The following is a 24,704-nucleotide window of genomic DNA, read 5'->3' as shown; positions in this document are numbered from 1 at the left end:
TTTAATTCAGATAAATGCGAGGTGCTGCATTTTGAGAAAGCAAATCTTAGCAGGACTTATACACTTAATGGTAAGGTGCTAGGGAGTGTTGCTGAACAAAGACCTTGGAGTGCAAGTTCATAGCTCCTTGAAAATGGAGTCGCAGGTAGATAGGATCATGAAGAAGGCATTTGGTATGCTTTCCTTTATTGGTCAGAGTATTGAGTACAGGAGTTGGGAGGTCATGGGGTTGGGGAGTCCTGAACTAGAGGGCATAGGTTTAAGGTGAGAGGGGAAAGATATAAAAGAGACCTAAGGGGCAGCTTTTCCACGCAGAGGTGGTATGTGTATGGAATGAGCTGCCAGAGGATGTGGTGGAGGCTGGTACAATTGCAACATTTAAGAGGCATTTGGATGGGTATATGAATAGGAAGGGTTTGGAGGGATATGGGCCGGGTGCTGACAGGTGGGACTAGATTGGGTTGGGATATCTGGTTGGCGTGGATGGTTTGGACCAAAGGGTCTGTTTCCATGCTGTACATCTCTATGACTCTATAAGGTGTTTTGTTTTTCCTTCAACAGGGTTTGCAGAGAAAGATGAGTGGAAGACAGTTAGTTGTCATTAGAAACTTTCCAACAGACAGCTAAACACACAAACAAACCGATTTTTTGATTCTTTCTCTTTGCAGCACAGGTGATTCTCAACTGCATTGCCCCCACATTGAGGATGATCACCTGTTCAGTGACCAGTCAGAATATTGTAACAAGCAGATTTCCCTTTGTTCAGGACTATCATGCACCATGATGTCTGCTTCAATCTCACTGTTCCAGCAAAAAGCAACATTAAATTCAACTCACAATGTGTTCCAATAAAATATGGTTTTTAAAACTCTTTACACAATCTCCTTGGTTTAAAACACAATCTTCCCCTTTTCATCCCAGAGTCCAAAAATAAGGGAAATAAATAACCGTAATCATTACAATATTCACATAACAGACTTCTGTTAGCTTTATGTTAGCTACCATTTTCTTCTTTCTCTCTCTGTCTCTCTCTCACATCCTTCAAAGCCATTTTGGAAGTTTGTTACTTATTATCTTCAGTGAATGATGGAAAGTTTGGGCATGTTCATTTCAATTGAATTCTCAACAGAAATTCTAAATTGTTTTGATATTAACTTGTCCTGTCGTACTGCAGTCTGAATATTGGTCTGTCCCCAGACACCAGTAAAAGTAATAGTTGCCCCTTTATATAGTATGTGAATAATACATCACAGTGCAAATGAATCAACTATCCATCAAACCTGTTTGGATTGCGAATATTTGTTAAGTAGCTATATCTAAGAAGATAGCGTATAGATTGAGGCCGGTATGTGAAGCACATCTGTCATAGATTGAGGCTGGTATGTGAAGCACATCAGTCATAGACTTGCAGTCATGTTTAGCTCTTCATCATAGAATCATTGAGTCATTTATTTGGTTTTCTGGGTCTCCCTTTCTCCTGACAGGTACCAATGATAAACAAGCCACTTATTTCAAATCAAATTCTAGAGATTGACTGCAATTGCTGCCATGGAGACTCAATTACTTTTCAAAATTCATAACTCTTTATATTTTCTGTTTATTTTCTGCACATTGCTTGAATATATTTAAATCCTAAGATACTTTACATCCTTAATACATATCTGAGCACGTACACACACGTAACATTTCACACAAAGGAGGGCATTTCTCTGATCAGATAATTGAATTTTTTTTGCTGACAATAAAATGTTGTTGGTGACATTGGGTGCTGCCTTTTAAGGAGGTGAAGTCCAGGAAAAAAGGAATGTGTTACTTACAGAATAGATAGAAAATTGAATGTTTATATCCAGGAGGAAAATACTGTGCATGTTGTGTGCAATAGAAATATAGTCTATTCCTTATCAATTGCTTTATAATTTTGTAAGACTGCACAAAGAGAATCTTTCTCAATTTTGGTTTTCCTCCAAATGTCTAATTTGGTGCAAATATTTCATGATTCTCATCACTTTGGAAAACTGGATTATGAGTGACAATTTTTTCTACTCAAAGGTTTAACTTTTCAAATGATGGAGAGGTAGTCTGACTTAGAGTCATAGAGTGATACAGCACAGAAACATATCCTTAGGTCCAACTCACCCACGCCAACTAGACATCCCAATCTGACCGAGTCACAATTGCAAGCATTTGATCCATATCCCTCTAAACACTTCTTATGCTTTTTAAATGTTGCAACTGTACCCGCCTCAACTACTTCTGGCAGCTCGTTCCATACATGTACCACCCTCTGTGGGAAAATATTGCCCCTCAGGTCCTTTGTAAATTTCCCCTCTCCCTTAAACATTTGCCCTTTAGTTTTGGACTGCCCCACCCAAGGAAAAAGGCCTTGGCTATTTATCCTATGCATGGTCCTCATGATTTTATGAACCTATATATGGTCACCCTTCAGCCTCCAACGCTCCAGAGAAAAAATCCCCAGCTTTTCCAGCCTCTCCCTCTAGCTCAAGCCCTCAAGTAGTGGCAACATCCTTGTAAATCTTTTCTGCACACTTTCCAGTTTAATAATGCCCTTCCTACAAAAGGGCGACCAGAATTTTATGCGGTATTCTAAGAGTGGCCTCACCAATGTCCTGTACAATGACAACAGGACATCCAACTCCCATGCTTAATGTACTCATGAATGAAGGCAAGCGTGCCAAATGCCTTTTTCCCCACCTTTTGTCTACCTGTGACTCCACTTTCAAGGAACTATGCACTTGTACTCCTTGCTCTCCTTGTTCAGCAACATTCCCCAGGGCCCTACCATTAACTGTATAAGTTCTGCCCTGTTTAGGCTTACCAAAATGTAAGACCTAACCAAAATGGCACCAGAGTCACAATCCTGGAGTCTCACTCTCATCTGTGATTTTTCTTGGGTATTAGTAGTGGAGGGAAATATGAGCCACTGGTACTTTGCACATCCATGGTTCACGTAGGCAGCCTCATAAGCTGAAGTGAAATAGTCTTCAGTCTGGTCAAACTTTCAAATCTGGGATACCCAAAATATGACTTGTCTACATTATACCTGACAGGATAAAATCTAAAGCTGTGGAACTCTACGTAGAGGTAAAGTACACTTTTGGAGCGGTCTAGGCACATCTTTGAATGTAGTGAGATGCCCTTTGGGAGAGATAAGATGCTTTTTGGGAGAAGACAAATGCCCTCTGAGATTATTGAAATTAGACATGACTTTGGGTAAAAAATGAATAAAATCATTGGAACTGACAAGCTGCCAAATTATTTAAAACTCCTGGCCTTAAAGGTTTTGAGAAAATTGTTTGCCTTTAAAATGAAAATCAATGCTTACTATTTCACACTGCTTGTTGACATTATCAAATGGCTATCATTAAAACATTTTGCTGCATCACTGATGTCACAGCCTATCATTATCACAGTAGGATGTCTGTTATTGCACAGTTTGATTGGCTGCTCCAACTACTTATAGTTGAGACAATGAACATATATATACCTTATTTAATAAGGGACTGACGAGGTGAAGAAAAATTAAATGTATTTGAAGGGTTCTTATCCGACAAGCTTTTCCTCATAATAGTGAATCATCCATTGGTACATAATATTTTATCTCACTTCACCTTAGAATAGGTTAGATGGCATGGAGGATGTAAGGAAAGGAGTTGATAGGCATGGATTAGTAGAATTAGCACTAAGTTGGCATGGGGCTATAGCAGTTCTTGGGTAGATGGGCATAGGTGGCATATGGACATACATGGAATAGTGTAGGTGGGATGGGCTTCAGATTAGTATGACAGGGCGGCGCAACATCGAGGGCCAAAGGGCCTGTACTGCGCTGTAATGTTAGTACTAGAACTAGAAGGTATGAGTGGCCACTTGGGAATGGGTAGAGGAGCATTGGTTAGCATGAATGGGTGGAGAGGCCATGGGGTGTGGGTTAGGGCATGGAGTCATTCAATTGGCATGGATGGGCTTTCCAACTGAGCCCTTTTATGGGAACAACAGTCTCAACTCCAGACCAGGTGAATGTGAGGACTGCAGATGCTGGAGATTAGAGTCAAGAGTGTGGTGCTGGAAAAGTACAGCAGGTCAGCAGCATCCCAGGAGCAGGAGAGTTGATACTTCAGGCAAAAGCCCTTCATCAAGAATGAGTCTGCATACTCCAGACCAAGCCCTGGAACAAAAATCCAATTCTCCGGGGCACCTTCCACTGAGTTGAATTTTGGAGTGAGGAATTCTCGATAAATGTGCATGAAAAAACATGTCTGTTTTAAAAACAATCATAGCCATGTTTTTATTGAGGTCCATATATAAAAATAGGACAATATTGTAGCATCCATTATACCACTCTCCCTATTTTTAGTTTAATTGTAGTCCATGGAAATTAACTTTGGACGATACATAAAATGGATATTAGCTTACCGTCATCTAATTGATACCACTGATCAAGGAGAAAATATTACCCTTCCAAGTATCTCTGCTTTTGTGGTAAATTTTTGCAAGATAATTTATTGCATCTATATCCATTGTCAAACACATATTTATGATCAGTAAGTCATGTGCCTTGCTATCAGGATGGGTGGTGTCATGACACTTGGAGAATCTGTGGGTTTTCAATTCCCTGAATCTGCTATTGGCAGAAACTGTGGAAAGTTAGATGGATTTAACATGCTGAAAATATTATTTCTGTAGAGGTAGGCTTTACTAGTGTGACAGACTGTAGACAGCTCAAAATCATTCAACTGAACTAGTGACAGGTCTCAAAAAATGCCAAAGGATATCGGAAAAATAAACAGCAGTGTACGAGTAATTTGCAAATACTTTCAAAATCCTGTTAATTGGGCCTAAATCTCCAAAGATCTGTTCTGCTGGTGTTTGCTTGTTTAATGATCTCATCCACCATTAGTTTATCAAGAAACACCTATCCCTTGTGCAATATGCTGCTTCTGATCTCATTGCCAAACTCTGTGTCATCACCTTGTTCTTTGCTGCTGTCCCAGTAATTGAGATGACAGTTTTGAAATTCCCTTAGGTGCTGACAGCTTGATGATTAATTGCACCATGCACTCTTGTCTCTTTCTTTTGCATCGGGGAATTTCCTTACCTTCTGATCCTGCGTAAGTCTGTAGCTGGTGTGGAAACCTAGCACTGTCACATCCGGCAAGATGGCAGGGGCAAGCAAATCAAATCACACAAAGTGACAAGTCACCAAAAAATCTCCTGAGATCACTGATGTCAGGGAACGTATTTTGAGTGAAGTCAGTTTTACAGGATGTGTGTCGATGAGAAGTGTTATTACACACAAATCCCAATAAAGCTCCTATGAATTCATGGATAATAATTGGAATATATGCAGTGCAATAGTTGACATTAAAAAATTCCATTCAGTCCTGCTTGACCTAAACACATGATTCTCAAAAGGCAGATCACGGTTGGGTACTTAGTCCAATATCATTTCGAACATGTTAAATTATTGTGACTTTCCAAATGTCTACCAATACCAGATTCAAGGGCATATGTTGAAAGGGCTTTGGTGACATCTTTGGATAAATTCCGCCAGTGGCAAAACCCAACACTAACATCAGGCTGTTAAAGCACTTTGAGATATCCTGAGGTTGTGAAAGGTGCTTTATATATTTGCAAACCTTTCTTTCCTATTATCATAAGCGTGTTTAGATTGAATGATGTGGAGGTGCTGATGTTGGATTGGGGTGGACAAGATCGGAAGACAGACAGCACCAGCTTATTGTCCAACAGGTTTATTTGAAATCACAAGCACTTAGAGTGTTGCCCCTTCGTCAGGACCTCAACCAATGAAGGTGCAATGCTCAGAAAGCTTGTGAGTTCAAATAAACCTGTTGGACCATATATTGAATGGAGCAAATCATCACAAGTAATTATACAATTGACTCCCATAGGTAGATGTGAAATTTAAGTTCTAAATCTTGTAACCTTGGAACTGAATAGTTGTAGTTTATGTAAGTTTTTAATAGGCTAAAGGTAACAGAAAACAGGGGGATTAATAACTGATGTTCACTCAATCATATCACTTGCTGGGAGAAAGAGAGGACCGAGATGCTGGAGATCAGAGTCAAAAGTGTGGCACAGGAAAAGCACAGCAGTTCCAACAGCATCCAAGGAGCATAAGCTCTTCGAAACATTGACTCTCCTGCTCCTCGGATGTTGCCTGACCTGCTGTGCTTTTCCAGTGCCACACTTTTGACTCATATCACTTGCTGGCAGACTGCAGAATGGTGATTTTTGCAGAACACTGAAATATTGTCTTTAATAAGTCAATCGTCCAAGAGATATAATTTGTCAAAGGCATCTAAACCGTGGCTATCACTGGTTAGTCTAGCACCTTTTACCCATTCCTAACTGCCATTGATAAAGCTGTGGCGAACTGCCTTCTTGAACCATTGCAGTTCCTGTGGCATAGCAACACAGTGGTGTTGGAGAGGGAGTCCCAGCAACAGGGAAGGAAAGCAGGATATAGTTCATGACCAGAATGGGAACCTGCAATCACTGGTGCTCCCATGCATGTGCTGTCCTTATCCTTCCATACGGTCGAATTCATGGGTTATTAAGTCTTGTCAAAGTGACTTTGGGAAGACCTGATGGCTGATTATTAATGAAGATTGTTGGTGTCTTCCCCAGAAAGCTGGTGAGGTCCCCATGCCACTTAGCCTGTTCCATTAATGACCAATCAGGCACTTAACTGGGCCACAGTGGGCTTCCTACAGATCAAAGAATTTCTACCTGCCAAGGGCTACTGACCAATCAGAGACTGCCAACTCTTCATACTTGGCAGCATTAGGGAGGTAATAGCTGCTACAGGTACTACATTCATGTGTAACCTAGGAGCGGGAACAGGTGAGTGATGTTGGGACGGTGTCATGGAGTGGGAATTACAGCAGAACAGATTATTTATAAAGAGCACAGGGTGGCTCTCAGCACAGATAATATCCCCCTTCCTCATGCTGAGTCCCTTGATCGGGTTCTGAGTGTCTGATAACCAGAGATCTCTGCACCCAGCAAAAAGCTGGGGATCCATTTCCATTAGGTGAATACCAATGCAGGTGGGATGAAGCCCTTAACTGGATATTACGTGCTTATTTAAGGGTGTCATTTGGTGGCAGAAAGTCATCCACAAACCTGGCCATCCTAAACCTAAACAGGGCAAGAGTGTGAAGGTGGTGGAGCCCCACTTGTTACCCGCCTGCCTATTTAAATGCCCCATTGCCCCCAAACTAGCCACCAGGAAGGGTATCAAAGTCTGCCCAATAGATTAAATGGCCACCTTCTATACTGCATGATTCCATGTACAGATGCTTTTTAAAAATAAATGCATTTTACAGTCAACAACAAATTAATTATAGTATTATGTGTGTTTATAGTGCATCAATGGTACTGCCAGATGGGAGACTGGCAGCTTGAATCTGTATCATTTAAATAATTGCCTCAATAACAGCTAATATATGCATGAACAGACTAAAACTTAATCATGATGCATGCCTGATATTTACAAAATTTGCTGCATAAAGGGTAATGATTGACAGCGTTGTGAATGTTCTAAGGAACCTCACTGAAGTTCTTCAGCACTGCTTTCTTCAGAACTTTAGTTCTCATTAGTGGTAAGTGACTAGCACGGCTTTGGGGAAAGAGCTGGGAAATGAGATGGATTGTATAAGTCTCTCAGATTCCCAAGCTATGAAGTGTAGGAGTTAACATCAGAAAACGTTTAGTCAATTAGCAAGGGGCACAGATTAAAGACGCTTGCTCGCAGAATTTGAGAGCACAGGGAGAGTAACTCTTCAACATCGAGAATGTCTGGAATTCGCTGTCCAGCTTGATGGTACAGGCTGAAGCTCTCAACTTGTTTGAAAGGTACCTGCATCTGCACCTGAAGTGCTGTAACTTGCAAGGCTATGGACCAGATGCTATAAGGTGGAATTACAATGTGTGGCCAAATTATTCAACCAGCAGAGCCTCTCTCTGTGCTGTGGCCTATGTTGTGATGTCAGAGTCACATGACTACATAAGAGGGAAGTTTGAACCTTGGGTGAAAGTCCAGTGTGTGCATATCTTTACTTGCAAATAAAGAGTTCTTGCTTAGAAGACTGTGAACCTTTGGGAGACTAAACAGCCTCAAACCCTGACAACATAGCAAAATACCAAGTTCCTGAGTTCCTCCATTTAATAAACCTTCCTCTGTTTTGGCAGTCAGGGCAACTTGTGAAATGGCCTTTGCATATGCTGGAAGAGAGAAGTGATTGTGATGGAAATATCTAAAAATAAATAGGTACTTATAATTCTAATAATGGAAACTGAGCTTGCTATTTCACTTACTTCTCCCCAGTTGAATTGAGCTCATTCAGTTCACTGAGCAACTGAGCAAATGTGATTGGATTTCCTTAAGACAATGACTACAGTATGAGGTCCCTATCAGTGCTTGAGTGCAGGAACAGTCAATGAACTACGTCAATGAACTGCTCATCACTTCTGCCTTCCAGCTGAGCTACCCGCATCACAGATTGGATACCAATTTACTTTTAGTTTGGTTTTTGTTGTTTGTTCAGAAGCTAGACTCTCCAGCTGAGATAACTCCACTGTCAGCCATGATTGCTTATCTCTTGTTGCGGCCTGTGAGGAACTGTTAGCATGGTGTCTAATGTGGAAATATTGCTTTTCCTTTATGTCCCTTTCCCCTCCTGACTTGTTAATTAACCCAAAATCTTTCTAGTTTCCATGTTCCATAGATTACAAAGAGGGAATCATATCTTGTCAAAATAAACTATAAATCTGCCAATTTGTTTAGGTTACTTACAATAATAATCAAAGTATTGCTGGTAACTTAATGGCTTGGGTGCACCAGGGTATTTAACATTTTGTACCCTCTATGATGGCAAGTTTTTTTAAAGAACAATTCAAGGGCAGTCACTCAAACCATCGCATGATGGAAAAAAACATGTAGTGACTTATTCAGTTTGTGACTCACACTGACATTAGTGGTCGCACCTGTGAATCAGAGTCAATATTTTTGACTTTGCAATGGATTAACTTTTATTATCATAAAACAATCAAACACACTTCCAAAAAAAAGGAATCATATTAATGCAATTGCCTTTCTTATCTGTAGCACAGCAACTAATTTTGTTATGCATCCTTTGTTTGCAAAACGGTGCTGATACCTTCCCACAGATCTGCTGTCAGGAGAATTTGTGCAGGTCACTGCTGTGAGTCATTCACATTGGACTTCCTGGTCCATCCAAAAGCTTACTGCAAAATAGCATAACCCAGAGTTAAAAATCACACAACACCAGGTTATAGTCCAACAGGTTTATTTGGAAACACCAGCTCTGAGTGCTGATGAAGGAGCAGCGCTCCAAAAGCTAGTGCTCCCAAATAAACCTGGTGAATTGTAACCTGATGTTGTGTGACTTTTAACTTTGTACGCCTCAGTCCAACACTGGCACCTCCAAATCATAACCCAGAGTATTAACAAGGGGGATACTCGCTTTTGACCTGACCTGGACTGTTGTGTCTTTTGGACTGCGATCATTCAATCTCTCCAAAGATAAAAACGGTGAGTTATGAGATACAATATAAATCATTAAGGTTTTATATCACTGTTTATAAATGTACAGAGAAACAACTATAACTAAGGTTACTTATTTCAATCAGTTCGAGTTATCTTCACACACAAGTACAAAATGTCAAAAATGTTTTTTTCCCATATTATGATGAGTCATTTTGCTTGGCCTCACCAAAGTAATGCAGACTGATGACTCCCCTACATTCTGATCGCTGCACAGGCTTCACTCAGCCTGATGGCCTCCCAGCATTCTGTTTCAAAATAAAACACAAATGAATTTGCGTTTCAGGTCAATGACCTTGCAACAGAACTGGGAAACGTTGGAAATGTTACAGGTTTTAAGCAAGTTCAGACGCAGGTTAAAGGGAAAGGGAGGAAAGAACATCAGGATAGGCCCATGGTCGAAAGACAGAAGGGCATGATGGTGCAAAGCAAAATGGAATGGTAGTGGGATGTGACCAGAAACATAATCCAGTAGCTGCAGCATTCTGCTTTGGTATTTCTCTCTTAAGATCTGAGCGGCTACCCGTGTTTGTCTTCCTTAGTTTTTTAATCCTCCCGCAGCAGAATATAATCGACAAAGCTGGAGCAGACATGATGCCAAAAATGCCAAGGCAACTGATTGGTAGCAGCCCATCTAATTCCCAGCACTGGGGAAAATAGTTCCCCATTAAGATGGGAGGGGGAAATGCCTGAAACAGAAATCCCATTCACCGACGGTGCAATGCTAATTAGGTTCAGTAAGGACCCATTAGATACTGATCGTCTTTATTCCCATCAGAATTTGGTGTCAGCTGATGGATTAAGTGAGACTAGTTCTTGAAGGCAGCCCAGCAAAGCTGCCCAATTGGAGTTATGAGGGAGGTGGGCTAAAAGCCACCTCCCTGCCCTTGCCTCCGACCCCAATACCTTCACCCCATCCCGTTTACCTGTACCCAAAGTTCCAGTAGAAATCCTCTATTCTGGCTCCTGGGAGCATTACCTTCACCAGTCACTGATCCTGGGGGCGCCGCTTGCAGTGGAGAGCTGCTTTAAGGTTTTTGATTGGAAGAGCTGAATCAGTGCCTTTGTTTTGGGAAGTCGTAGAGTCATAGAGTCAACTGACCCTTCACTCCAATTCATCTACGCTGACCAGACATCCCAAGCTGACCTCGTCCTATTTGCCATCATTTGGCCCATATCCCTCTAAACCCTTCCCATTCATTTACCCATCTAGATGTTGTAATTGTACCCGCCTTCACCACTTCCTCTGGCAGTTCGTTTCATTCACTGCACCATCCTCTGTGTGAAAAAGTTACCCCTCAGATCCTTTTTAAATCTCTCCCTTCTCTCCTTCTCATTTTGGACTTCCCCACCCTGGGAAGCAGACCTTGACTATTCACACTATCTATCACCCTCATGATTTTATAAACCTTTATAAGGTCACCCTTCAGCCTCAGGTGCTCCAGGGAAAAAAAGCCCCAGCCTATTCAGCCTGTCCCTACAGCTCAAAGCCTCCAATCCTGGTGATATCTTGTAAATCTTTTCTGCACCCTCTCAAGTTTAATAGCATCCTTCCAATAGAAGGCAACCAGACTTGTATGCAATATTCTAAAATTTGCCTCACCAATGTCTTCTACAGCCATAATGTGATGTTCAACTCCTACACTCAATGCCCTGACCAATGAAGGCAAACATGCCAAATGTCTTCTTCACCACCCTGTCAATCTGCGACTCCACTTTCAAGGAGCTATGTCCGTGCAAACCTCAGGTCTCTTTGTTCGGCAACAATCCCCAGGGTCCTTTCCATTGATTGTATAAATTCTGACTTACCAATGCAACACCTCACATTTATCTAAATTAAACTGCATCTGCCTCTCCTCAGCCCATAGACCCATCTGATCAAGGTCCCATTGAACTCTGAGATAATCTTCCTGATAGTCCACTACACCACCTATTTTGGTGTCATCTGCAAACTTGCTGACCATACCTCCTATGTTCACATCCAATTCATTTATATAACTGACAGAAAGCAGTGGACCCAGCACTGATCCTTGTGGTATACTACTGCCCACTGGCCTTCAGTCCAAAAAACAACCCCCTACCACCATCCTCTGTCACCTACCTTCAAGCCAATTTTGTATCCAATTGGCTTGCTCCCCCTGGATCCCATGTGGTCTAATGTCACTAACCAGTCTACCATGCAGAACCTTGTTGAATGTTTTACTGAAGTCCATATAGATAACATATACTGCTCTGCCTTCATTAATCTTCCCTGTCACATCTTCAAAAACTTAATCGAGTTAGTGAGACATGATTTCCCACACAAAGAGCCACATTGACTAACCCAAATCAATCCTTGTCTTTCCAATTGCATGTAAATCCTATCCCTCAGAGTCCTTCCAACAACTTGCCCACCACTGATGTCAGATTCACTAGACTATTCTGTAGTTCCCTAGCTTTTCCTTACAGACTTTCTGAAATAATGGCATATCAGTAGCTAACCTCCAGTCTTCCAGCACTTCACCCATGTCTCTGCTAGGGTCCCAGCAATCTCTTCACAAGCTTCCCCACATAGTTCTGGGAAACACCCGATTAAATGCTGGGGTTTATCTGTCTTTATGCATTTTAAGACCTTCAGCATCTCCTCTTCTATAATATGAACTCTTTTCAAGACATTGCTATTTATTTCCACAAGTTCCCTAGCTTCCATGTCCTTCTCCAAGTTCCCTAGCTTCCATGTCCTTCTCCACAGTAAATACTGAAGCAAATTACTTGTATAGTATCTCACCCATCTCCTGTAGTTCCACACAGAGACGGCCATGTTGATCTTCAAGGGGCCCTATTCTCTCCCTAGCTACTCTTTTGCCCTTAATTTGCTTATAGAATCTATTTAATTGTCCTTAACTCTATTTGCCAAGGCTATTCCATGGCCCCTTTTTGCCCACTACCTAGATCATAAAGTCATGAAGTCATAAGGCACAGAAACAAGCCCTTTGGTCCAACCTGTCCATGCCAACCATAATCCCAAACTAAACTCATCCCACCTGCGTGTGTTTGGCCCATATCCCTGCAAATATTTCTTATTCATGAACTTATCCAGATGTCTTTTTAACTGTATCCACATCCTCCACTTCATCTGGAAGTTCATTCCACGCAACCACTCTCTGAGTAAAGAAATTGACCCTTGTGACTTTTTAAAATCTCTCTCCTCTCACCTAAAAGATATGCCCCACAGTCTTGAAATTCTTAAAAACAAGTCCTACCCTTATTTATTTTACCTAAATATAAAATCTCACATTTATCTAAACTAAACTTCATCTGTCACTCTTTTGCCATTTGACCCAATTGATCAAAATCTCTTTGTAATGGATGTAGATTTGCTCACAGAACTGAAAAGTTTGTTTTCAGAAGTTTAATCACCATATTAGGTAACATCTTCAGTGAGGACAAGCCAAACAAAGACATGCACGAGAATTCCTAGAAGCACCAACTGGAACTCTATCAACAAACATATTGACTTGGATCCCATTTACCACCCCCTGAGAAAAATAACAGGAAATGACATCACAATAGGAAATGATGTCACAACAAGAAATGACATCACCAACTCAAGGAAACCCAAACACATAAACAGAAAGTGGGCTACACCACCAGTGCTTCATTCAGAGGCTCACTGAGGTTGTTACCTAGTATGGTGATGAAACGTCTGAAAATGAACCTTCCAGCTCAGCGAACAAACCTATGTCCAGAACCTCAACCTGACCTACAAATCTTCTCAAAACTCACTAATGTCTTTGTAATGTTAAATAACCTTTTTCACTGCCCACTATGCCACCAATTTTTGTATCATCTATAAAATTACTTAAGCATGCTCCTACTGCCTGATACTGCTCTTGGGATGCAGTCAATTCTAGCTGTTTATACCTGATATACGTCTCCTCCTTATTCTTGACCAGAGCCTCAATTATTCCAATTTAGAACTTTAACTTTTTGATCAGTTCAATCCTTTTCCAGAACTATTTTAAAAGTAAAAGAATTATGATCACTGGCCCCAAAATGTTCCCTCAATGAAACCTCAATCATTTGTCCTGCCTTATTTCCCAAATGAAAGTCGCATATTGTTCCCTCTCTAGTAGGTACATTTTCACATTGAATAAGAAAGTTTTCTTGCACACACTTATCAAGTTCCTCCCCATCCCAGCACTTAATATAATGGCAGTCCCAGCTTACATTTGGAAAGTTAAAGTTCCCTACCATTACAGCCTCAGTATTCTTACAAATATCTGAGATCTCCTTACATATTTGCTTTTCAATTTCCTTCTGAGTATAGGGGGCCTAATCATACAATCGATCAACTATTTCTTATTTCTCAGTTCTACCTATATAACATCAATGGAGGATCCCTCAGAAGTATCCTGTGTATTTACAGCCGTAATATTATCCCTAACCAAAACGCTACTCACCCTCCTCTCTTTCCTCATGTTCTATCTTCCTATAGCATCTATATCCAGGAACATCAAGCTGACAGTCTTGTCCATCCATGAGCTATGTTTCTGTAATAGTTATGATATCCTAGTTCCATGTCTCCAACCATGCCCTAAGTTCATCAGCCTGACCTGTCAGGCCTCTTGCATTGAAGTAAATGCAGTTTAATTTATCAGTCTTACCTTGTTCTCTGCCAAGTTCTTGTCTGCCTTGACTATTTGACTTGCTCCCCTTATCTACTGTATCAGCTTCTGCCTTTTCACTTTTTTCAGTATGGCTTTGGCTCCCAGCTTACTAGTTTAAAGCCTCCTAAGTAGCAGTGGAAAATGACTCCAATGGTATATTAGTTCCCTTCCAATTCTGGAATCAGCTCTCTTATCTAGGTAGAGATCTCAATGGTCCAACAATGTAAATCCTTGCTTCCTGTACCAGCCTCTCAGCCACACATTCATCCACTCTATCCTCCTATTGCTACTCTCACTAGTACATTGTACCAGGAATAGTTCAGATGTAACTGCCTTCGCGGTGCTACTTTTTAACATCCTGCCTAATTTCCTATATTCTCTCTGCAGAACTTCAACCCTTTCCTTATCTATGACATTGGTACTAATGTGCACAACAACATCCTTCGAGTCATTCTCCTCTTTCAGGATATTCTGCAAGACATTTTGACCCTGACACTAGGAAGGCAATACACTATCCTGATGTCTTGCTGATGGCCACAGAGATGTCTTGCTGATGACCACAGAAATGTCTATCTGTGCCCCAGACTAGAGAGTCCCCCATTACAATTGATTGCTTTAACCTGGCATACCCATTACAGTCGAGCCAATCATGGTACCAGAAACCTGGCTGTCAGTGCTCTACTCCCCTAAGAAACCATCTCTCCCTTCAGTATCTGAAACGACACATCTGTTTAAAATGAGGATAGCGACAAGAGACTCCTGCACTATCTGCTTACCTCACCTACCATTCCTAGCAGTCAACCATCTACCCGACAGTATCTGTGGTGTCTCCACCTTCCCGAAACTGCTATCCATCACACACCCTTGCTCTTGAAAACTTATCATCGCCTCTAATTGCTGCTCCAGTTGTTCCATGCTGTCAATAGGATTCACAACCAAACACGCTTTCTGCAAATCTAATCTCTGGGAACATTCAAATTCTCTCTGATCTCTCATATCTGACAGGAAGAGCACACTACTCTGCGAAAGTGATTTCTCCACCTTTAACAATCTACAAACCTAGAAATTACCTAAAAACAAACACAACGTACTTTTCTTCAAAATACTGCTTTGGGATAACTTAATAACAATCCTTCATATTAAAGGTCAATCAAGAGACAGACCACAATATAAACATATCAAAATATGCCCTCATCTTCCTCTATTATGGACTTACAAACAAAAAATTACGAATTAGAATTTTTACCAGTCTTAAAATCAAACATATAGCCAATCAGGCTCAAAAAACAAAGGTCATTCTCTTCTCCTGTTGTTTCAGGCAGTGATTTTTTAAAAAATCACTGACATCTCTACTGCAACACCTGAAGCTGGGCATTAGCCCTCCCATGTCAGTCATGAAACTGCACTGCTTGTATGTTATTTCAGTGAAAGCTGATATCCACAGCCCTTGTGTAATTTTTCTGTCTGACAGCTGTGATTTTACCGATTGTTTCCTGCTCAAAACAACCAAAATAATTTAGATTTTGTGTGGCATTGTGGGAATGGTCCCGCAGATATGGGATGGGAGAAGTGAAGGAATCATGGCTGACACTTCAATTTGTGTACTTAAGAAGGATTATTAGTCACAAACAAGATTGAACAATAGCACAGGAATCGTATGGTCAAAATGATCTTGCCTAAAATCAAGACGTCAGAAGGGTTTCTGGCAAAAGCACATTTTTCTGGTATAATCACCTTGAGCACTGAAATTCATAACTGCAGTGCTTTCTCTATAATAGTTTTCATGCAGTTACTTCGGTAAAATCAATAACAATCAATAAAATAAGTAGCTTTAGTAAGCATTACAATTTCCTGTAAATGTAATGTTAAAATGTGAGCTACTTGGATTGAGTTTAACTAAGTTCGTTATTATTTGTGTTTTATTTTTTCAATTTCAATTATTTCAGCTTATTATTTGTGACTTAAGTCATGAGAGATAACCAATGCTCCTCTTTGTTTCAGACTGTAGTATACACAATCTTCCTTATTCATTATTGTTCACAATTAAACCATTGGGTAAATATTCCCAGCCTTTGAATGATGTGGACCATGATGATGAAGTTGGGAAAATCAGGTGAAATATCCAGCAAGGAACTTCTCAATGTGAAAAGCAAAAGGTATCTATCATTTTCCAAGAAGTGTTGAACAATGAGATGAGATTCTCGCCAGTGAGTGGCAAGAGATCTGTTTGTATATATTAGCATCTTGTTTCCCAATCTCATTCCCACCCACTGGACGAAAACTAGAATCGACGAATTTCTGACCTGAAAGGTGAGAGCGGGTACCTGGCAACTCCAGCTCCCTGCTGGCTCCCCTTCAACACGAGACACTAATATCTCAGGTTACGCTCCATGCTCCACCCCATGAACAAAGACTGCCAGGTACCCGTCTGCAAAACAGGGCACCGCATTTCCTTTATTTCCTGTACTCATGGCAAATGACACAAACCATGTAGAGCATCTCTGGACTCCTGGTGCTTGACTGGGAGCACAATGATCTTTTAAGTGTGGTGTCAGCACCAGGAGTCCCTCCTGTGGAGAGTACCTCCACCTAAGGCAAGTGGGAGTTCAGAAGTCTGGGGCAACATGGGGGCGTGGTGCTTGGTACGTGGTGAATGAGGCAAGGACACTTTGGACTAGTAGAGAGTGAAACACGGCAAAATAAACACAGCTGATTTCTGATAAAGTTAGGCCTTTTGAGTTTAAACTCAAGTGGGCACTGAAAAATCACTGCTGCTCCTTTGAGATAGTTTGTCAACCTTTGTAATTAGGGTTATCTTGCTCTTTGTATAAAATCTTACTTATCGGCCACTAACTCTTTACCAGTGAAAGCATGACAATACATCTTTAGATTTTCTGGAAATCCAAATGGATCACATCCACTGGCTCTTCTTTCTCTAGCTTGCTTGTTACATCTTCAAAGAAATCTAACAACCATGATGACTCAGTCTTATTTTACTATGCACTTCGAAGTACTTTACAATCTCATTTTTAATAATGGACTCTAAAACCTTACCGACAACTGAGGTCAGGCTAACTGGCCTATAGTTTCCTGTCTTCTGCCTCCCTCCTTTCTTAAACAGGGCTGTTACATTAGCTATCTTCTGGGACCTTCTCTGACTCCAATGACTCCTGAAAGATATCCTTGTTGCATGCTCACCCATTTTGCTGAGGGTGCCAGCACACATGCAAGGAACATCGACCACAAGTATGTAGAATAGGCAGACTCTGACAGTGGTCAAAGCAATTTGATTCTCGGATTTAGGAGCTCAATGGTTAAGCTAAAGGCCTGCATTGACTGCAGATGGCTGAATACGAATTTGAAAGGCCACTCACAAGTAATGTTTAAAGTCATCAGTGGCTTCTTGCAAATTAATTACTGACTGATTTGTACTAATTGTAGAGAAAGGAAACATAGTGCGGAATGAGGTTATGATTTAAACTTTTTTTTAACTCAATGTGCAGTAGGAAAATCCAGTAAAACATGGAAAGGGCACCTACTGATCTGGCCTTGCCCCGTATTCTTCAACGTGAAGCTCCATTATGACCAGTATGTTCTTTTTCAAATACCACTCATTTGTCCCCTCTGGGTGCTGTATCTAGAAGGCTGTAAAATGTCCAATTGAAAGATGAGGAAATTTTCCGCCAAGTTGTGTTGAGTTATTTTAGGACACTGCAGCAAGCCAAGGACAGAAAAGTCAGAGAAGCAGCTTAAGGTGAGGAATTGAAATGACATGCGGCTGCAATCTCATAATCTTGTTTGCGTACAGAAAGGAGGTGTCCCTCAAAACAGTCACCTTGTTTGCATTTAGTCTCCCCAGTGTAAAGGAGACCCCATTGTGAGGAGTGGGTAATTCTTTTAGTTTATTATACTGTATAAGCAATTTGTTACTTCATCTGGAATAGCTTCTGGGAGTTTGGATGGTGAGAATGGAAGAGGAGAAAGGTCAAGTGCTGCACCTCTTGTGTTTGCCTAGAAAGAGGTAATAGGAAGGGAAGGGATTTGTTGGTAGAGATTGAAGAGTTGACAATTCCCTTTGGAATTGCTAAGAAGTTACTTTTGATTAGGTGTACAGTTTAGGAAGAATATCAAGCTTATCTTTATAAGGGTTTTTATGACAGAAATGTAGTCATCCCAGCCTTGGAGTAAACATGAACTAATAAAAGGACTATCAATCAATATAAACTTGGGACAGTTTTTAACCATAACAACAGCAAGAAGAAAGTAAGGACTGCAGATGCTGGAGATCTGAGTCGAGAGTGTGGTGCTGGAAAAAACACAGCAGGTCAGGCAGCATCCGAGGAGCAGGAGAAATGACGTTTCAGGCAATGTAATGCTGCCTGACCTGCTGTGCTTTTCCAGCACCACACTCTCGAATTTTAGCCACAGCAGTCTAAGTCTAATCACGGTAGAGAATTACCCTTGATAGAAGTGAATGCTTCACTACATTGGCAATTGCAGCTTCCATTGGTTACAAAATAAAAAAAAAACTGGCAATTGGTAGTTCAAATTGATCCTTGACTTAATTTTTGATATAACATTCCCTGTATAGTATTATTCTGGAGCATTCATCCAATACATTTATTTGACTGTCACTTTCTAGCTTGATAATGAAAACATATCAAACATTTTGTGGTCCTGTCAACCTTAACACCTTCATTAATTGATTGGTGGGAAAACAATATTTTTCAAGATTTTTTTAGCTAACAGGCTAATTGGGGAAGGAGAATAGAAGACGCAAAAGAACACAGAAACTAACCATTTGGCCTAACAGGTCCAAGTTAGTCATCAGGTGAATCTCCTCCCACTGCGCATATCTGTTGTATAAGGTAAAAATTCTGAAAGAGTTAATGTTGGAGTTTCATAAAGCTCCACCCAGATGATAATTTCATACCGGATTGGATAGGGATAAGGCATAGGGATCATAGGGATCTTATGATCTTCTGGAGTAGTGAAGACTGATATCCATAGGCCACTTTATGGTATGAGTAACAATGGTAACTAGCTATTGTAACTAATACTTAATTGCTAATATGTAATAAATGAAATTTTGTTAAAGCAAAAGCCTCCTCTTGTTAAGACACAAATGTTTGTTTCTCTCCTGCTGTAACCTAAATAGGGCCTCAGACTCAGTCAAGGAAAGAGCATCCTGCAGCCCACAAAAACCACCCTACCCTTTTATTCCTCTCTTTCTTGTGTACTTATCTGACTTCCCCTTGAATGCAAAGCTATTGAACCTTGCGATAGTGGGTTTCATATTCTATAGGGAAAGGGGTTTCTCCTGTATTTCTTGTTGGATTAATTTAATCACCATGCTACATTTACTAATCTAACATCTGCTGCTACATATGAAGAGCTGTGCATGCCCAGTCAGCACAGAACCATTCATCAGTACATGCACAGTTTCTCTACTGCACACCTATAATCTGCCTCCAGTCCCTGCTTCCACCCAGCCCCTCACTGCCTCAATCAAAATCCCTTGCCATCTCCAATTGAGCTATATCTGCATAATTAAAATCAATACATCATTGCAGTGACATTTTTGCTCTAATATCCCAACAATGCTCCAATCTAAATTGCAAAGATCAAGGAGGTAATTGGATGGATTCGAAAGTGTTGTGCTGGGGCCTTGGATGGAGGTGAGGGGAGTGGTGTGGGCGCAGGTTTTGCACCTCCTGTGCTGGCAGGGAAAGGTGCCATGTGTGGGGTGTGGGCTGGTTGGGGGTGTGGGCCTGACGAGGGAGTTCACGGAGGGAATGGTCCTTTTGGAATGCTGATAGGGGTGGGGAGGGAAATATATCTCTGATGGTGGGGTCCGTTTAGAGGTGGTGCAAGTGGTGGAGGATGATGCATTGTATGCGGAGGTTGGTGGGGTGGAAGGTGAGGACCAGGGGTGTTCTGTCCTTGTTGCATTGAGAAGGGTGGAGTCCAAGGCCAGTAGTGCGTTAAGTAGAGGAGATGCGCTGGAGGGCATCATCAACCACATGGGATGGGAAGTTGCGATCGAGGCAGAAGGAGGCCATCGGGGACTTTCTGAGGTGGAATTGGTCATCCTGGGAACAGATGCAGTGGAGGCGGAGGAATTGGGAATGAGAGATGGCATTTTTACAGGAGGTAGGGTGGAAGGAGGTGCAGTCTAGGTAACTGTAGGAGTTGATGGGCTTGTGGTTAGTCGGTTGCCAGAGACGTTGATAGAGAGGAAGGGAGGAAGGTTGCCAAGATGGTCCTGGTGAATTTGAGGTCAAGGTGGAAGGTGTTGGTAAAGTTGATGAACTGTTCAACCTCCTTGTGCCAGTGTAACTGTGGAAGATGCACTATTTCACATATATGACAGACAGGCAGGCATAGCTCTGGGTCCCATGAGGGTGCCCATGGCTACCTGTTTGGTTTGGAGGAAGTGGGAGGATTGAAAGGTGACGTTGTTGAAAGTAAGGACCGATTCAGCCAGGCGGATGGGGGTGTCAGTGGAAGGGTACTGGTTGAAACGGCATGAGAGGAAGAAACGGAGGGCTTGGAGACCTTTGTCATGGCGGATCAATGTGTACAGGGACTGGATGTCCACGGTGAAAATGAGGTGTTGGGGACCGGGGAAATGAAAATTTTGGAGCAGGTGAAGGGCATGGGTGGTGTCACGAACGTAAGTGGGGAGTTCCTAGACTAAGGGGGACTGGAGGGTATCGAAGTAGGAAGAGATGATTTCGGTGTGACAGGTGCAGGCTGTGACAATGAGTTGACCAGGGCAGTCAGGTTTGTGAATCTTCGGTAGGAGGTAGAATTCTGCAGTGCAGGTTCACGGAAATGAGGTTGGAGGCTGTGGATGGGAGATCCCCAGAGGTGATGAGGTTGTGGATGGTCTGGGAGGTGATGGTTTGGTGAAGGGAGGTGAGGTCGTAATCAAGAGAGCAGTAGGAGGAGGTGTCTGCGAGTAGGCACCCGGCTTCAGCAGTTAGAGGTCAGTGTGCCACACTACTATTGCATCCCCCCTTGTCTGCAGATTTGATGGTGAGGTTGGCATTGGAACGGAGGGAGTGGAGGGCTGAACATTGTGAGGGCGGGAGGTTGGAGTGAGTGATGGGGTGGACAGGCTGAGGCAGTTGATGTCATGGCAGCAGTTTGAAATGAAGTGTTCAAGGGCAGGTAGCAGGCCAGCATGGGGTGTCCAAGTGGATGGGGTATGACCGAAGCGGGAGAAGGGGTCCTTGGTGGGAGGGTGGGTGTCTTGGTTAAAAAAAGTAGGCACGGCAGCGGAGATGGTGGAAGAAACATTCAAGGTTGCAGCATGTGTCGAAAACATTAATCTGGGATCATAGAGGGATAAAGGTGAGGCCTTTACTGAGGACTAAATGTTTGTGCTCAGTGGAGGGGTGGTCTGGGGGAATGGTGAAGGCACCGCAGGGATGGGAGTTAGGACCTGGAGTGGGGCTGGAGTTCGAGGTGGAGGGTGGAGACAGTTGCTTGAGTGTGCGTGATTATAAGAACAGTTTTCTTCAGGCTGATTCTTCTCCTGCTCCTCAGATGCTGCCTGACCGGCTGTGCTTTTCCAGCACCACACTCTCGACTCTGATCTCCAGCATCTGCAGTCCTCACTTTCTCCTAGGCATTGGATGGAGACCAGGTTTCCTGACCCCTTCCTTCTCTAAATGCAGACTTGAGATTTCTGAGGCATTCACAAGAGGAATGGGGGAAACACTCACGTTGATTATGTAAGATCTTGTATGTTCCGGCAGAAATGTTGAAAGCAATAAAAAACTAATTGAAAATTCTGGACCCTTAATTCTCAACAGGTACAAAAATGAAACATTGTGAAATGGATAGCATAACTTTATAATTCTTGTCTTTAGTGATTCGTGTGAAACAACTGATCCTGCAAGGAAAAGAGGGAAAAGCACGTAGGAAAACCAGCCAAGACTTTTTTGATTGCTGAGATTTCAATCTGTATCTGTTCCCAAACGCATTTGCAATGGAGTTGTGCAGTTATGTAAGACTGCCTGCATTCCATTAGCAATCTGTCAATGTCAGAGCCTCAGATGTGTCAGGGAAACCTTACCCACCTATCTGAAGTGAAGCTCAGAATGTCCACATGAAGCAAATCACATAGAACATTTTTTCGCTAAACTATCATTAGGTTTCCAACAATCTTTGTGACAGCTTAATTGAAAGAAATGTTTCAAGGTCTGCCAATTCAGTGCTGAACACATAAATTAACCTGGCATGAACTAAACCCTGGAAGAATGCTGCATAAGTGACCACACACATATCATACTAAGTGGCCAATTTTACACCAATTCATTTAAATGAAAATTAAATTGAGTTCTTTCATAAAATAATATCTTAAATACAGTATTGAGGGCTACATACGTTGTTATAGTTGTGGGTATATTAGCTGAGCTGGGAAGTTGATTTGCAGACAATTCGTCCCCTGTCTAAGTGACATCTTCAGTGCGTTGGAACCTCCTGGGAAGTGTTGCTGTACTGGGTCTTCTGGAAATTATTTGGGTCTGTTCCTGCTGTTTCCGGTCGCCGGTTCTGGTAGTTTGTTGTAGTGGCCGGTATATTGGGTACAGGTCCATGTATTTGTTGAACAAGAAACCGGCCACTACAACAAACAACCAGAAGCAGTAGGAATGGAATCAAATAAATTCCAAAAGACACAGTACAGTAACTCTTCACAGGAGGCTCCAAAGCACCGAAGATGTCACCCTGACAGGGGATGAAACGTCTGCAAATCAACTTCCCAGCTCGGCGAACATACCCACAGCTACCACAACCGGCACCCAAGCTACAAATTTATGCATCAATTAATCTACAACAAACCCAGACTAGACCTAAAAAAACTTCCCGATAGCAGAAAACCTAGGGAATCATCGGCCTAAAGTTATCTTGTACATATATGCACACATATGTGTTCAAGGTTGTCAGCCCTAATATAGGTCATTCTGCTATCACGCGATTGACGAATTTGGGACACTGTTTCTAAAGCCCGAACTTTTAAAGCATGTATTGGCTGTAACACGATTACATCGCCATCACTCTAAGCACTGTTTCTAAGTCACGTTTTTTCTACAACACGAGATTGCACAAGAATCTGTACCAATCTAAAGAACTTGTACTGTGCCACCTGCAATGCAATTAAACCCTTTCTTAAAAATGGAGACCAAAACTGAACACAAAATAGAAGGAGAACAAAATAGACCTTTGTCTTTTATCATCAGCATTTCTCATATGTGTATGACACCTTGTGTTTGATTGAAAAATGTATTTAGTGTGATTTATGATGCAAAATATATTTATCTTAGTTCAGCAACAACCCTCCCTTCAATAAAGCAGTTTTTTCAAAGAGTAATAAGACCATAAGACATAGAAGTGGAAGTAAGGCCATTTGGCCCATCGAGTCCACTCCGCAATTCAATCATGGCTGATGGACATTTCAACTCCACCTACCCGCACTCTCCCCGTAGTCCTTAATTTCTTGGGAGATCAAGAATTTATCAATCTCTGCCTTGAAGACATTTAACGTCTCGGTCTCCACTGCATTTCATGGCAATGAATTTCACAGGCCCACCACTCTCTGGCTGAAGAAATGTCTCCTCATTTCCATTCTAAATTGACCCCCTCTAATTCTAAGGGTGTGCCCACGTGTCCTAGTATCCCTGCCAGACAGAAACAATTTCCCAGCATCCACCCTTTCTAAGCCAGGCATTATCCTGTAAGTTTTCATTAGATCTCCCCTCAACCTTCCAAACTCTAATGAATACAATCCCAGGATCGCCAGTCATTCATCGCATATTAGGCCTACCATTCCAGGCATCATCTGTGTGAATCTCCACTGGACAGTGCCAGTATGTCCTTCCTAAGGTGTGGGGCCCAAAATTCGTAACAGTATTCTAAATGAGGCCCAACTAGAGCTTTATAAAGTCTCAGTAGTACATTGCTGCTTTTATATTCCAACCCTCTTGAGATAAATGGCAACATTACATGTCTGAATACTCATGATCACATTTACATTTTGTGATATCTGGCCTTATACCTCTCCTTAAATGTTCTACATTCCCAGTATTATACCAAGATGTAAAATGGGATGGTGCATAAAAATAATATGGTACAGTTGATATTTCAGTTATATCAGCCAACACTTTTTTTATTCAATTCTTTATGCGGGTTTGTCCATAGGACTGTTTCAGTTGTTTTTCTTTTAAAACAGGGTAAAGGCTGTTACATTCTTTCATTACTAATAAAAAATGAAAAAACATTTAAATTCTGTGAATTGCCCCATATCCATTTTATCGTGATTGACTCTTTTTTTCTCTTCAAATGCATTGACTCTTATTGAGACGTGAATGTAAATTAACCTGCACTTTCCCTTGATCCTGTCTCTGTGTTCAGTGGGAGGCCGGACAAAACTGGCAAAG

The sequence above is a fragment of the Chiloscyllium plagiosum genome, chromosome 21 (genome assembly GCF_004010195.1).
Source record: "Chiloscyllium plagiosum isolate BGI_BamShark_2017 chromosome 21, ASM401019v2, whole genome shotgun sequence".
In the NCBI taxonomy this organism is placed as follows: Eukaryota; Metazoa; Chordata; class Chondrichthyes; order Orectolobiformes; family Hemiscylliidae; genus Chiloscyllium; species Chiloscyllium plagiosum.
The sequence above is the reverse complement of the archived record's forward strand: the minus strand, read 5'-3'. Positions refer to the sequence as shown.